Source organism: Helicoverpa armigera, chromosome 2 (assembly GCF_030705265.1).
Source record: "Helicoverpa armigera isolate CAAS_96S chromosome 2, ASM3070526v1, whole genome shotgun sequence".
NCBI lineage: Eukaryota > Metazoa > Arthropoda > Insecta > Lepidoptera > Noctuidae > Helicoverpa > Helicoverpa armigera.
This window is the reverse complement of record NC_087121.1, coordinates 5,696,436-5,711,061: the sequence shown is the minus strand read 5'-3', so window position 1 is coordinate 5,711,061 and position 14,626 is coordinate 5,696,436. Positions and strand designations below refer to the sequence as shown.

General features: G+C 35.7%; 1 protein-coding gene across 2 annotated transcripts in view; it reads right to left on the bottom strand.

Annotated features, from left to right (window-relative positions):
• The window catches only part of LOC110375740 (uncharacterized), a 146,116-nt gene that overhangs the window by 52,477 nt on the left and 79,013 nt on the right, over positions 1-14,626 (bottom strand). The window contains exon 3 of one of the 2 annotated variants that reach the window (XM_049844061.2): positions 895-943. The exons of the other annotated variant lie outside the window; for it this stretch is intronic. The gene's annotated coding sequence lies outside the window, so the exon portion shown is untranslated. The remainder of the gene's footprint in view (positions 1-894; positions 944-14,626) is intronic. 2 annotated transcript variants of the gene reach the window in all.

Here is a 14,626-nt window from a genome sequence, read left to right as displayed (position 1 = left end):
TTTCGTAAAATGTATATTGCAACCGCAAAATAATTATACTTTTTTTTTTGTAATTATTCGTAAAACTTGGCGGCATTCATAAAAATGCAAATAAAACATCACATAAACATTCAAATAAGTAACTTCAACTTGTATAACTTCAGCCCCTCTAGCTCAACAAACATGTTATTCAAAAACCTTCATTCGTCAGTTGTGATTGGTTATTTCCCTATTACACTATAATTTGAAAGTATAAAGGAAGGGAGCGGATATGCGGTTATCACTCACCTTTATAGGCACTAATATTGACTTACGATCGCTTCCCTAAGACCGTCCCCGATTCTAATGATAATTGACGGCCAGGACATTAAAAAGATGGGTTGCCAAACTTGCGGCTTATCACGGACGCATCGAGCCAACGCTGTTTTGTCCCGCACTCTTGAATGGGGGATTTTATTCATAATTTTTTTTCGATTGCTTTTACAAACTTTCTTTCATACCGAGATTTCTTACATAAAGTTTCTCTCACAAAGCTTTTCTGCCTACAGTTGTTGCTCTAAAGAAAATGTTATCGACTTTTCTGTAAATAGTCCGCTTTTTAATGAAATAGAAGTAGCATTTGGAGCTTTGCGACACAGGAATAACACAGACAGTTGAGACCACTGCAAACAACGCTGAAAAATTTAACTGCGCTGTTAGTTGACCGTTTGCAGCAAAGTTACTGATACTAAAAGCTGTAGTTGGTTTTATTTCTGTGTTGTAAATACTAAAGGGGTTTGTGAATTTGCAAAACTTTTTAGACTACTTCGGAGCGGAAGAAAATAAATAGACGAACTCGTTTGCAAGGGAAATGGGTCGATATCTCGACTCTGGCTACAGTTACTTAGAGTTTGTACTAGTCATCCATCGTAATACCTTTCTGCCTTGTGATTCCGTAGAAAGTTTAGAGAGAAGATTTTCTTACCTGTAACAAATACAAGAAAACTTTAGGACAAAATCTAGGATAAATTAAATTAAGACACATAAAAATGGCAGCATATAGAATAAAATTACGATAAGTATTAAAGCTGTTGCGAATTACAGCAGATTTGAAACTAACAAAGGCAAGAGAACAATAAGCCGGCAGTAACCGCAATGCCGTTTTATTTCTCCGATCGCAATTTTTCACCGAACATATTTTCCACGACAACACATTGCTACGCCGACAAAACTTAGCCTGATTAATCCGATGTTAGATTTATTGCATAAATAAATCAATTCGAGTGCGACAAACAAGCCCCTTTTGCCTGTTGATTTTTTTGTCTTCCCCATTCATTTTGTTGCCCCAGCGATAACTTCGGGACTCCTGATACACAAATTAAATATTGATTTTTTATACGCTAGAGGGTTCGAATTTTTTTCTAGAAAAAATTATAAGGAAAAATTGGGTTCATTAGATTGATGTGCCGGAAAAGGGAAAATTGATGAATGATTTCTTAGATTAAAAACAATATAAGAATATGCTGGCATTATATTGTTTACCTACCTTTTGTTGTTCTGATAATATAAAAGCAATAACAGGAAAATAAAATTAATTTCCTTTCAACATTTGCAACATTTACACGTACGATGCTGTAGCGTTTGTGGCCAAATTCAGCATTGTATAATTGCTACCTTACAATTAAATCGTATCAAAAAAAAGTGCATAATAAACATTACAATCTGGATTATCTTTAAACCCCATTCACAAATAAATCCTCTAGCAAACAAACAAATTCATTCCCATGCCATATTAGTGAGCATTCATTTAAAACAGATATCCATTTTATGGGTTCCATTACAGTGTCCATAACGGGATGGCATTCTGCGTGGAAGCCAAATTGCGTTGCCTGAAGCACTGCCTAACATTTTATTACTTGATAAAAACACAGGGAGAGAATTTTGTCCCTCTTTCCTGAATTTTATGGGCACACGTAACTTGAGATGCAGTGGAAATGTTCGGTGTAATGTACTCTTCTAGGCTCGTGAAGGAAAACGCGTTAAATTTGTGTCTGTACGTGAATTATGGATTTGGGGACATTTTAAGGTATGAAGCCGTGAAATCATGCCCATTGCTTGTATTGCAGTTTTCTTTACAACCTTGGTTCGTATACATAGGTATTTTAATGTTACTTCACATTTAATTTTCATGAAAGGGTAACTAAGTATTTCAAACATTTAACTCTGTAAAATTTATATTAAATTGCAATGGTTTCAGTTTTCAAATGCTTGCATTCCCTATATAAAAATATAGAATTCATTTTATTAATGAGCTTTTAAAAGCGAGTAGCAAAAATTTTCAGGGAATGCAAAACAAAAGTTTTAAACATCAAATATGATAAAATTCTCTGTTTGATGTGAGTAGATACATAAAATTGTTCATAAAATATTGCAAATAAGACGTCTCTTGCAGACGAGGGGATGTTTTCAAATAACGCCGTTTCAGCAGACTTGCGCCATGTGGCTACCATGTTACCATAGTGATATTACAATAAAGAGATACACCCTAAAAAAGGTTTTATCACGTAGATAAGCTACATTTTAAATCAAGTTTAGTAGCTTTTATAATGTACTTTAGTTTTGTTTAAAAAAAAACTGTTATGGCAGTTTATGGACAGACCTCGGACAGTAAAAGTAAATATTTTCAAACTACCACAGCAAAAGCTATAAATTGGATCTTACTCCACCACTATTCATTTTAATGGCTTTCAATTATGAAGTCTGCGAATAATTATTTATATCAGTCAAGTTTACTAAATTATCGGTGTACTAAACAGCTTTTATTTAAAAAGAAAACTAATTTAGTCGTTATTACATATCATTCGTCTCCCACAATCCCAGGCGGGTCGTTTCGTGGTATACATTTTGGCCGAGATTAACTTCTGCCCTATTGCCGCGTCCTGAAGCAAAAATAAATACTGCGGTACAAATTAATGTATGTACAATTAATTGTTGTAATGCCAACATTAATTTCTATTGTAGCTTTGCCAGATTAAATGTAGTCTAACGATAGGAGCTAGCTGTTTATTTTAGCTAGACTGAGTCTATAAAACATTGGTCGTTCTGGTACCTTTTGTTTGCTAGTTAATAATTTTTGTTATACCTACATAAACGTAGCAAGCAAGGACTACATTTTCTTAACATGTAGAATAATATCTATAACATATAAGTCTGGATGACAAAGCACAGGGTCGTTCACTTTTACCACTATTGCCGCTGTGGTCAGAAGTCACAAGAACACGTCTTGTCAATGTGACTCAGCAAGACTGTCAATCTAAAGTAAAAGTTACCCACTCACAGTGGTAAGAATATGTAATGCGATTAGCACTATATACATCAAAGACTGTTTATATTACGTGTTTTACCTTAAGAGTCAATCTATTGAAGTATTGACTCTTTATAGATTGAAAATCAGAGCTGTATCTAATAGGCTGTTCATCTAAAATTTACTATCGATTTCTTTGTAACTTAGTAAAGATTTTGATATATAGGTATTTAATAATGCTAAAAAACTTGGAACTAAACTCAGGCAATAAATCAACACTTTTTCTTCTAGATATAATGTAAGATAAAATGCCTGTTCGTTGTTATACTAAGTAGGCATAACAAACAAATTACTTAGCGTAATGCAATAACTTAATCGTGGCATCAATCATAACTGCTTGATTAACACGCAGATCGGGGATAATGGACCGGCATAGTAATTTAATTTGTTACCGACGCTACAGTTGCTTCGTGATTATGATTATAAGATAGGATTTGTATTATTGATTTATTAAACATTTTTATTACTTACTGAATGACACAATAAGACAGAATTTTACAAGAATATATTATTACTTACTGAATGACACGATGAGACAGAATTTTACAAAAATATTTTTTCATAGTACCACAGCACATTATATTTGTGAAGTCCGCATAAACCATGTTCAATCTTATTAAACTTAAGTGTCTAGTATTTATCTCATTCTTGGGTCGTAGGAAGTTAGAACCGTATGGCTTAAAATTAATCATACTTACTGTAGAATGAGGTAATTCTTACCACCTACGTCAATAGTTTTGTCCTTGGAATTTTGCAACTATCTATTCTTAATAATGTTACTTACGTACCAAATGATGGTTTAAACAAGTAAACGAATCAACTGCTAAACAACAGCTGACGAAGAAACTATTTTTTCTGACGGGTGTTTATTTATCCAAAATTTATTCTACTATCGCGGTTCATATATAAAACTACAAACACCCCAGCTTTGCTCTCTTGACCTATAAACGATATTGCGCTTTCTTATCAGGTGAACAGTTTAAGCTGCTTCCTTTTAGTACTGCAGAATCTAAGCTCAAAAATTTGCAAGTGGTCAGGCGGAAAAGTCCATAAGTCCGAAACGCTTTTGGTCCTACACTAACAGCGTTGACAGATTAGCAGATTAATACTATAAGACATTCTCCACCAGTCATTCAATCTATTACGCTGCTGTTGGCTTGTCTTTAAGGAAAAAGTGGACAGAGAAGAATCGAGCATTAATTATTGATTGCTTCCACTTCCTCATGGCATGTTGGAGATTCCAGACCATCAAGTTCAGGGTTCCTCGTGATATTTTTCGTTGGACTGAGGCAAAAACTAATAGGTACGGGAAAATCATGAGCTGGTATTTTGATAGCCATTTGAAAGCGGTGAACAGGGTGATTATGATAGCGTTTTGCGACTGTCGGTTTTGAACAGATCAACAGTGTTCGGTCTCAGTTTGAAAGTTAATTAGCAATTGACTTTTGAACTAATTGCCGAAGATGGCGAGTGCTATAAGTATCAATCACTCAAATTTTGAGAAATATACGAAAGAGGTTTAGTTTGTCCTTTACGAGAAGGTTCTTATCTGTAGGTCTTGGTCCTGTCATTGAAGACCAAGCTCGAGAAAAGCATCTAAATCCTTCTTGATTACCTCGGCTTATAGAATTAAGGCCGTGAAACCTATCTAGGGTTGTGTTTTGGCTAATTAATTCAGGTCCCAAATTCCAAACGTACTAGTACGTTTGGATAAGTTAGTTTATATAGTCGTGGTGGCCTAGTGGACAAAGAACCAACCTCTCGAGTAAGAGGGCGCGGGTTCGATTCCAGGTCAGGCAAGTACCAATGCAACTTTTCTAAGTTTGTATGTACTTTCTAAGTATATCTTAGACACCAATGACTGTGTTTCGGATGGCACGTTAAACTGTAGGTCCCGGCTATCATTGAACATCCTTGGCAGTCGTTACGGGTAGTCAGAAGCCAGTAAGTCTGACACCAGTCTAACCAAAGGGTATCGGGTTGCCCGGGTAACTGGGTTGAGGAGGTCAGATAGGCAGTCGCTTCTTGTAAAGCACTGGTACTCAGCTGAATCCGGTTAGAATGGAAGCCGACCCCAACATAGTTTGGGAAAAAGGCTCGGAGGATGATGATATAGTTGCGAGTTCTAACGCCTTTGACAATGTAAACTTTGTTGAAATTAATCGTAGAAATCAACAAACATTAAAAACAAAAGAAAGCCTTTCTTTGTCCGATACAAGTGTAAATTATATTGTTTATCTGTTCCCATCGCACTTATGGTCTATTAACGACATTGTGCTTAACTTTTACCACTTATTGAAAGCGAATTTCCATCATTTCTTAGAGGCGCTTCATTATATCATGACCTACTTTCTATAGAAAATGTGTCAATGTTGTCGTTATGATCAATTCTCGTTTTAAATCAGGAAATATTATTGGTTTCCATTAAATAAAGTGATCTTGCCACGGTGTACGTCAAAGTTGATCGTCTTTGTTGACTGAACCCAATAGAGCGCACAGCAAAGAACCCGGTAAGTAAGAATAAATATTACCTTATTTACTCTAGCCGTTGCTGAGAATATTTCGCAAACAACGAATATTTTAATGGGATAGATATTTCCGGGAAGAATTAAAAGCATGCAAATAAACCCGCGCAATATTTTTCGGTACCCAAACAACCCTATTTTGGTCACAAAATAAGGTTTATCTCTTAAAAGTTATTTCGTTCAAGGTAAAGGAACACTCCATCTTCTAGGCTCATAATTGGGTAATGGATCGGAAACCCAGGCCCAATATTTCAGAAGCCTGACTAACGGTCCAACCACAAACCTCTCAATTTACATACTTCGGTTTATTTATATTAAGGGAAAGAAAAATCTTTTGAAACCTACGCAAAAGTACTTTGTCATATAATTTATTTTAGATAATATTGAAAATTACACAAGGGAAAAATCTCAAATAGACTCAACATATTTTATTACGACTGAAAATTTTAGGACTCTTTGTACGAATACACTTACAACTACTAAGATCAGAAAATCTATAAGGCTTGTATTGCAATGATGAAACATAGTACCGTGCTTTGCAAATATTCCCCAGACTTCCTCCGTAGGCGTTTCAGAGCTAATAATTGCCTTCACCCTACACAGCTTGTAAGTCTCACATTTCAATATTAATTAATGTATTTGTTAAAGCTAATTGAATTCAATCATTTAAATTCACATAGTTGATTAAAAATTAAAACCATTATGATATTTCTTTGATGTGGCTCTTGGTGTAGAGTACGTTGACATTACCTCGTAAAGTAAGGAAAATAGATAGGTAAACATTTGCACGCATATGCAAATATTACAATAACTTAAACAAAACACAGTATTATCTGCACCTCTTATAGCTTAGTAACGAAATGTCAGCTAAGCCATATACAAATCAAACAGCAGTTAAGTCAGCCCACATGTCGCAACTAGAATTATGAAAACAGAAGAATACTCAGATATTACAGTATTTACGCAATAGTTCATTCAACCAATAAGACAAACGTCAAAACCCAATACAAATGCGATTGTGTAATACTGCCTTAAGATACGCAGTTTATCTTACCACCTCCGCACTTTTGATCAATTTATATTAAATTACAATTTATAGATATCATATTCAAATGTATATCATTTTCAAAAAACCTTGCCAAAGGCAGACAGTGTAACTACGCCCTTCGTTGACCTCGATGTCAGAAAAAACGAAAACAGGCGTATACGCATTCCATTCTTATTTGTACCCACCGTTTCCTATTCCTATGTACATACAATGCGCTCATACACGCTTTGACAATTCAATTGACAGGTACCGCTAGAAAAAGCTATCTGAAGAACTTTAGGAGCGAGATTGAAACCAGATATCATTCATTCATTCTTAATAGTCATAGGTACTTGTTATATGTATACTCTTGGAATGTGAAGGCCGTTGACTAGGAACTTAAATGCCATACCTTAGGCTGAGGTAGCTTACCAAATGTTTGGGCTTGTAATTGCATAAATATTTCATTAAATGCTAGTCGCTTGACTTATCATGGAAAATACTATTTATTAAGTTTTTGAAGGTGTGGTTAATTGGGATTTATCGAATTGTACCTACATATGTAAGTACAACGCAAGAAATCTGAGTTACAACTCGGGTATTTTCTAATCAAAACGGCGGATCCACAAGATTTAAAAAGACCGATTTAAAAAGTAGGTATACAATATTTATCTAACGTGTATGACAACGAGGTACTTCTCATAGTAAACGATTTTTAAGAATGTGATATTGAATGGCGTATTAAAGTTATTTTTTTATTCGGTTCAAGTTTGTCAACAAGAAGAAGATACTTTGAGAAAAAAACAGTTAGGTACCATAAAATATGCAAATAAGATATTTTAACCCGGATTTAGAAAAAAGTCATTCAACGGGACATGTGACGCAGAACAGTTTTTGCGAACAAGCAATACGTACATACCTATTTTGTCTAGGTATGTGTTCTAACTAATTCGTGATCTAATAGGTAAAATAGTTATTAATGCATTTTTTATCACAATCAACTTTTTTGTAATTATTGTGTTCCGTGAACGGATTTCTACTAAACAATCGAAGATAGTTTCTCGACCATAATACACGAGACGATCGAATTGGTACATGGTGAATCATCAAGTAGAAGCAGACGTCGCTATTCAATACAATAGGTTAATACGCTTACAAATACAGGCACTATTGGTAGATCACAACATCACATGCTATTTTAACCAATAATCTTAGAGGATTAAGGTGTAAATTCGCATGATGAACTTCTGGTATATAATTTAATGCACACAATTCGATTGCTGCAGACACCTTGAAGCTTTGATTGAAGCGTGTTGCTTTAGTGGACTACACACGGATGCACGGACGAGCCGAACAAAAGCGCGCTAATTAGGAAACTGTGTACAAACATGGCGACCGATTGAGAGAACACGATGATTGAGTGAAAGTAACAGTAGATACTACAGAACCGGTATAACATGTTGTAACAACAATACAACGGGTAATACATAAATGTTCTGAACTACAAGGAAACTAGAACGCGTATTATGATGTGCTAGCAAGAAGAATCTTATTTTACCAAGAAGTTTGACTTCACGTTCATGATATTAGATTTCTGACGAACTCGGTGTAACTATTCAGGATTCTCTTTTGTTTTGTGGTATTGTAAGTTTGCTGTAATTGCGTTCCTAGTTTACATTGTTTGTTCTATGTTATTTTGTCTACGAAGTGATAGAGATAAGGCGTAGGTCTTTCATTAGCTTTGATAATCCACATAGCAACTGGATTAAGGGAAATAGTTTTGTAGTAGATTATTATAACTTATATAGAAAATGATTGTGATTACGAAACCTAAGTTTTAGATCGAAGGTCCCTAACATTACTATGTTGCAACAATCATTACAAGCATCTGAGAGAAAAACCGAATTAAGTAACCCAACAATTGAACTTTAGAAATAACATCAACAAAATTGATTAGGTTACAGTTGGCCAACGCTAAATATAAACTATTCGATACAAACATCTATTGTTTGGTTTGAAACTCATTGAAGTCGATACAGATAAATGGAAATCAATTCGATTGGTGTTCACAGTTGCAGCAAACTTCGGCAGTTTGGCTACGAATGTAAGTCGGTGCAACATTTGCAAAATACATTATACACTCAGCGGCACGGAATTTGGCCCAAACAATCCCAAGTAGATATCAGCCCAGATAGCTGTTGTAAATTCTAATTTCATATGGCATATTGTCAGTTCTTTTGTAATTGTTAATTAGAATACAGAAAAATGTGTGTCTGTCTAACTTTTATAACACTAGAAACAGATTCCGTTGTCGGAACACAAAGCAGAAAGTTAAGTTAAAATTCAGATAGAAATTGCCGAAGTACTAAGCACGTTTTAAAAAAAATAATGATTATGATCGTTTTTTGTTTCTCTTTTTTTCACAATTTGATCTGAAAATTACCTTAACTGCAGCTCAAGTTGCTCAAGTAGTGATGCTAAGACGTCTAGGGCGTTCACAGCGGAAGATGGTCGAAACTTTAAGTGCACCTCGTACAAGTTAAAGATATGCATAGAAAATGTATGACCAGACTGGCCTTTACACAAGAAGACCAAAAAGTGGGGGTGTAAGGTGTTCGTCGACGCACGACGACCAATATATCGTACGTGCATAAATGAAAAATCGGTTTCTCACTGCGTTAGAGATACGCCAGCCTTTGCAAACAGCAAGAGAAGTCAACGTCCGTTAGTGCACAATTAAGAAGAAGGATGGAGGAACGGGATCTGCGTGCTCGAAGACCAACTCGAGGCCCGGAACTTCTCCCGCACCATCGCGTAGCCAGACTTAGGTTTGCAAGGGAACATGCAAATTGGACGCATGACCCATGGAGTAAAATTTTATGAACCGATGAATGCAGAGTCGCCTTAAGAGCCCCAGACGGTCGTGGACGTGAGTGGAGAAAGCGGAAAGAATGGTTTCTTCGCACCACTACCAAGCAAACAGTCAGTTTTCATGGTGGGCCCATCTTGGTTTGGCGAGGCATAAGTTCAGAAGCCCGTACTGAATTATTGGCTGACGAAAGTTGTCTGACAACAATGCGGTACATTGAAGAGATCCTTCAAAATCATGTTTTAACCTGTCAGGGATTCATAGGAAGTGAAGAATTTCGTATACTGTAGGACAATGCTCGACCTCACACAGCTCTTTGCATAACCGATTACTTGTTCGAGGTCGGTATTCAAAATTGGACTGGCCTGCAAGAAACCCAGCCATGAATCCTGTAAAACATGTCTGGAACATGCTTAAAAGACAGGTCCGATCAAGTCGTAACCCACCACGGACTCTCAGTGAACTGAAAACCGCGCTGGTAGCTGCCTGAGAGGAGATCTCTCAGGTGGAGATAAAACCATCATCCAGAGCATGCCAAATCGTATGCAGGCAGTCATCAGATCAAGAGGACGAAACTCCCATTATTAAAATTGGATAACTTTCAGTTTTGTTCAAAATTTTAAATTTAAAAGTTTATGGTGATTATTGCGGTAAAGGACTCTGTTTTCTAACTCAATTAAACTTAATGAACATCCTCACAATTCTGTTGTTTGTGGTCATGTGCTCTTGGAAAATGAGTAAATTAATCAATTTTAAAATAAAAATTCTTATTTTTCATTTAAATAATGGATATAAGGCCCAAATGTGCTTGGGCCAGATTCCGTGCCGCTGAGTGTATTTGATGCCGTACGTGAATGTATTTTATTTAGCTGTGTAGAGCTCTTTGCGAAGAAACTTGTTCGGAGAAGCAATACTACTTCAAATATCTATTTCGTGAACTAGTGTAGCTAAAGTGTAGCTTAAAATCGATGTAAAAATACCTTCTAAACTATAATGCTGCCCGCAGTTTCTCTTGCCCTAGGACCCTGACCTCAAATGGTGTCCGCATTTTTAAGTGCTTTCTTTTTTGACTGTTGTTTTCATCTTTCTCTCCCTTTGTTCGGCTATTAAAGAATGAATATGTAAAAATTACCTTACCGTAGTGACGTTTTATCAACATGCATTTCTGAAAATATTGAAAGACAAAAGCATGATAAGTCTGCTCAAACAAAATGTTACCTAATAACAAAAGTTATAAGATACATAATAAATATTTATGTCATGTCCTACATCGTTATGACTATAAGAAGTGGCAAATGTGTAATTAGGACGACTTCTCATCCCATTTAGGAAGTCTCATCTCTTTTATTATTTCTTGCGACACTATTTATAAAAACGTTGTTTCTGTTATGAAAACAGAAGTATTGTATTATGAAAAGGTTTCCTTGTTGACACATATTTATTTCGCTCTATTTCTGAATTTAAGCTTTGTAAATATTTAGAAAAAGCTAGTATAAAGTTAGCATAAGAATCACAAATTCTTAAGCTAACTTGAAAACTCAAATCTGTGACATTGCTAGCACTTCTTCACTTTGCATTAACTTCAACGTAACGTAACATAAGGTTCAACAACAATTTTTATATGTGATGTGAGCAAATAATTGCTGCTGCTAAATACCAGGGTTATCACCACGGTATTAAAAGGACCACGTCTGACTTTTAAAATCAAAAACCTAGCATCAATAACAATATAATCAAAGGCCAATACCCTGCCTTATTTACATGTTAACGATATAACGAGAATCTTCGAAATCTATTGACCCTAAAATACCCAAAACATAAACAATTTTAAATGTTTTCACGCATAGGTAACGTGGTTAAGAAAATTTTAATTGTTTTTAACTGTTACGCACGCACAATTCACACGACATCGGTCTGGATTTGTGTAGCTATTGCACCTTATTACGCAACAAATTGCTTCATTAGGCTATTTTATTGCTTGACTTTATTAATTTACAGTCTACTAAGCAAGAACTATATTATTAAGTACTTATAGAAAAATATTGTAGGCTTGTTACTCAAACGGATTACAAACGACCAATTATTTTCATAATTCTAATGATTTATGTTTGAATGCGTGTTTGTCTGCTTACATGAATATTACGATTCGCGATACATTCCATAAACTTATTTGTGAATAATTTTTATAATAAGTACTATTAAGAAGCTCGTTTTACAACTAGTCTTCTATTCCTATAAAATATCCTCTAATTATTAAGTACTGGCTATTTCCCGCAGTTTCTCCCGCGTCCCGGAGGACCTCCTTCCCGTATCCAGACAAAATATAGCCTGATCTTACTCGGGGATAGTCTACCCGACTGTGAAAGATTTTTTCAATCAGTTCCCTATTTTCGGAGCCTTTAGTGAGTGTACAAACAATTTTTTTTTCTTTATTACATTAATATCTATAGATATCAATACCCATATATAATAGTACCTACAATGTAATTAGTTGATAGTGCCATTTAGTTGCATTAACACATACTTAATCATAATGAACTGATGAGCTTTCTGACTACCAATTATGTGCACACAATGTTGTTTACTGAGGCGTTGTTCTCACGGTTGTATTAACTTGATTTCCGTTAATTTGATTTGTCAACATATTATTGTTATGACGTTACGACTTTCTTGAACAAATGGATAAGCAGAGAAATCAATTATTTTAATATTCTTGAAATAATTTTTCAAAATCAATCAGATATGCTGCTGACTATAATAATGGCGTCCACGGCCGACTTCGGCCACGGCGGCTGTTCTCGTTTAAGGAGATCAGCCAGCTGCGCAAGACACATTATAAGTGGTGTACGAGACTTTGCGCAGACACAGGTGCACTCCCTATTCCTTAACTCTCATAACCCGATGGGACGGCAATTCGACACGACCGGAAAGAGATCAGGCTGGCTATAGAGGAGTTCTAGCAAAATATGAAATTATTAAATAATTATTTGATATCCTAACTAATATTATAAATGTGAAAGTAACTCTGTCTGTCTGTCTGTCTGTCTGTCTTTTCTTCACGCCTAAACTACTGAACCGATTTGTGTGAAATTTGGTACAGACATAGTTTGGAATTTGAGAAAGGACATAGGATAGTTTTTATTTAAAAAAAAATGTATATAAAAATAAAAAATAAAATTTATTCCGGACATATAGCGCCATCTATTGGTCAAACCAAAAATATGCCGGAAGTCACTATTCCATGCGAACGAAGTCGCGGGCAAAAGCTAGTAAAATATAAATTCAAAACTCTCAAAATAAATAAGGCCGCCATTCATTTTATATGCCATCAAGGTAAATACTGCGGTACATTTGTTACAACTCGGATGATTTAGTTGGGTACCCCGATTTGGTATACTTGACTAATGATCAACACTTTTAGGCTTTTGCCCTCTGCCTTATGGTAAAGTAACATTGTATGTAACTTGCTCTTGAAGCTTTTTTTGGGCAAAATGCACTGAAGATTTTACCTCAAAGCCAATAAAATCGATTAGGTATATAGATTATTTTATATAAATCGTACCTACATACTTCTAAACCCTTTCACTGTTTTCGGAGTTTTTAAAGCGCTTCCTGTCTTTATATTTAACTAAAGAAGATAACGTAATATTGGCAACTTACATAACTTAATATAAAAAATCCAAAATCTGACAAACATTATTCGAAGTATCAAATGATGTTACAATGTAATATAACAAAGCTGTTTTGTATGTAACAAAAAGTCTACATTGTCTATAGATAAAATTCGGCACGCCTTCGTAAATGCCGATGATAACTTATTCGAGGAGGCCATTTTACCCGAATTTATGGTTGATTTAACTCGTTTATTCCGGGAAAGAACTTCCCATGCTTAACGATGAGATACACCAGCAAAGATAGGGCAACCCCGGATCTATTTCGCATTCTTACGCATTTTCTGTGTACCAAACTTTGGTATGTAACCCAGTTAAATTAAAGGCATCGAAATATTTTAAGAATTGGGTAAATTACGCCTGCCTACCTGACATAGTGCAGGTTTGGTTTCTTTCGGAAATCTAAATGGTATGGTATTGATGAGTCAACAGAAAGCTGTAATATAAAAATAGCAACTCAATCCCAAGAAAATGTGCCAATTAGCAAGCATATCTGTAAACAAGCGGGCAATTTGATACACGTATCATAAATCCGAGTTTCATAGTTAATAAGTATGCCACGTGCAGATAATTGATTTCGCGCCTCTGATAACAATAATGTATTGAGTATCCGAGATAGCTTCGCACAAACACGTACTTCGGACAACTCGCGACGTGACACGAATGTGGCAAAACTTGATCCGTTAAAATTACCAACGCGATCAATAGCACAAACAATGTAAAGGTCTCGGTCAAAGTTTTCCTTTGACGGGGTTCGTTTGTTATTCAGGACAATTGCTGTTTAGTACGCTACCGGTAACCTCTTTACATTTCTATTGCTAAGAATTTTGTTTTGAGCTTCTTAATTAACTCCCTTCTTGTACTTCCTTTCTATTCATCCCATCACCGCGAACACTTAATTCATAATAGCATCAGTAATCTACCTAACAAATCTATACAGAACTTCCAATCATGTAAGGGCTTTCAATTAATTAACTGTGCTCTCTAATTCGGCGAGGTTGCGAGGCGATGCATTAAATCGCGCTCATCTGCACAAGCTGCATAGAACCTCGCCTTAATTGCAAAGAGCTGCGTCAGCTAAGATTTACCAATTAAGAGAATCGGAAGCGGAACCACTTGCCCAGTCAGCGGAGCTCCGGACGCAGCCAGCCAGCTAGCCTCGCACATGCTTTAACGAACACACCATATTGTAACCAAATAAAACGCTGAAGG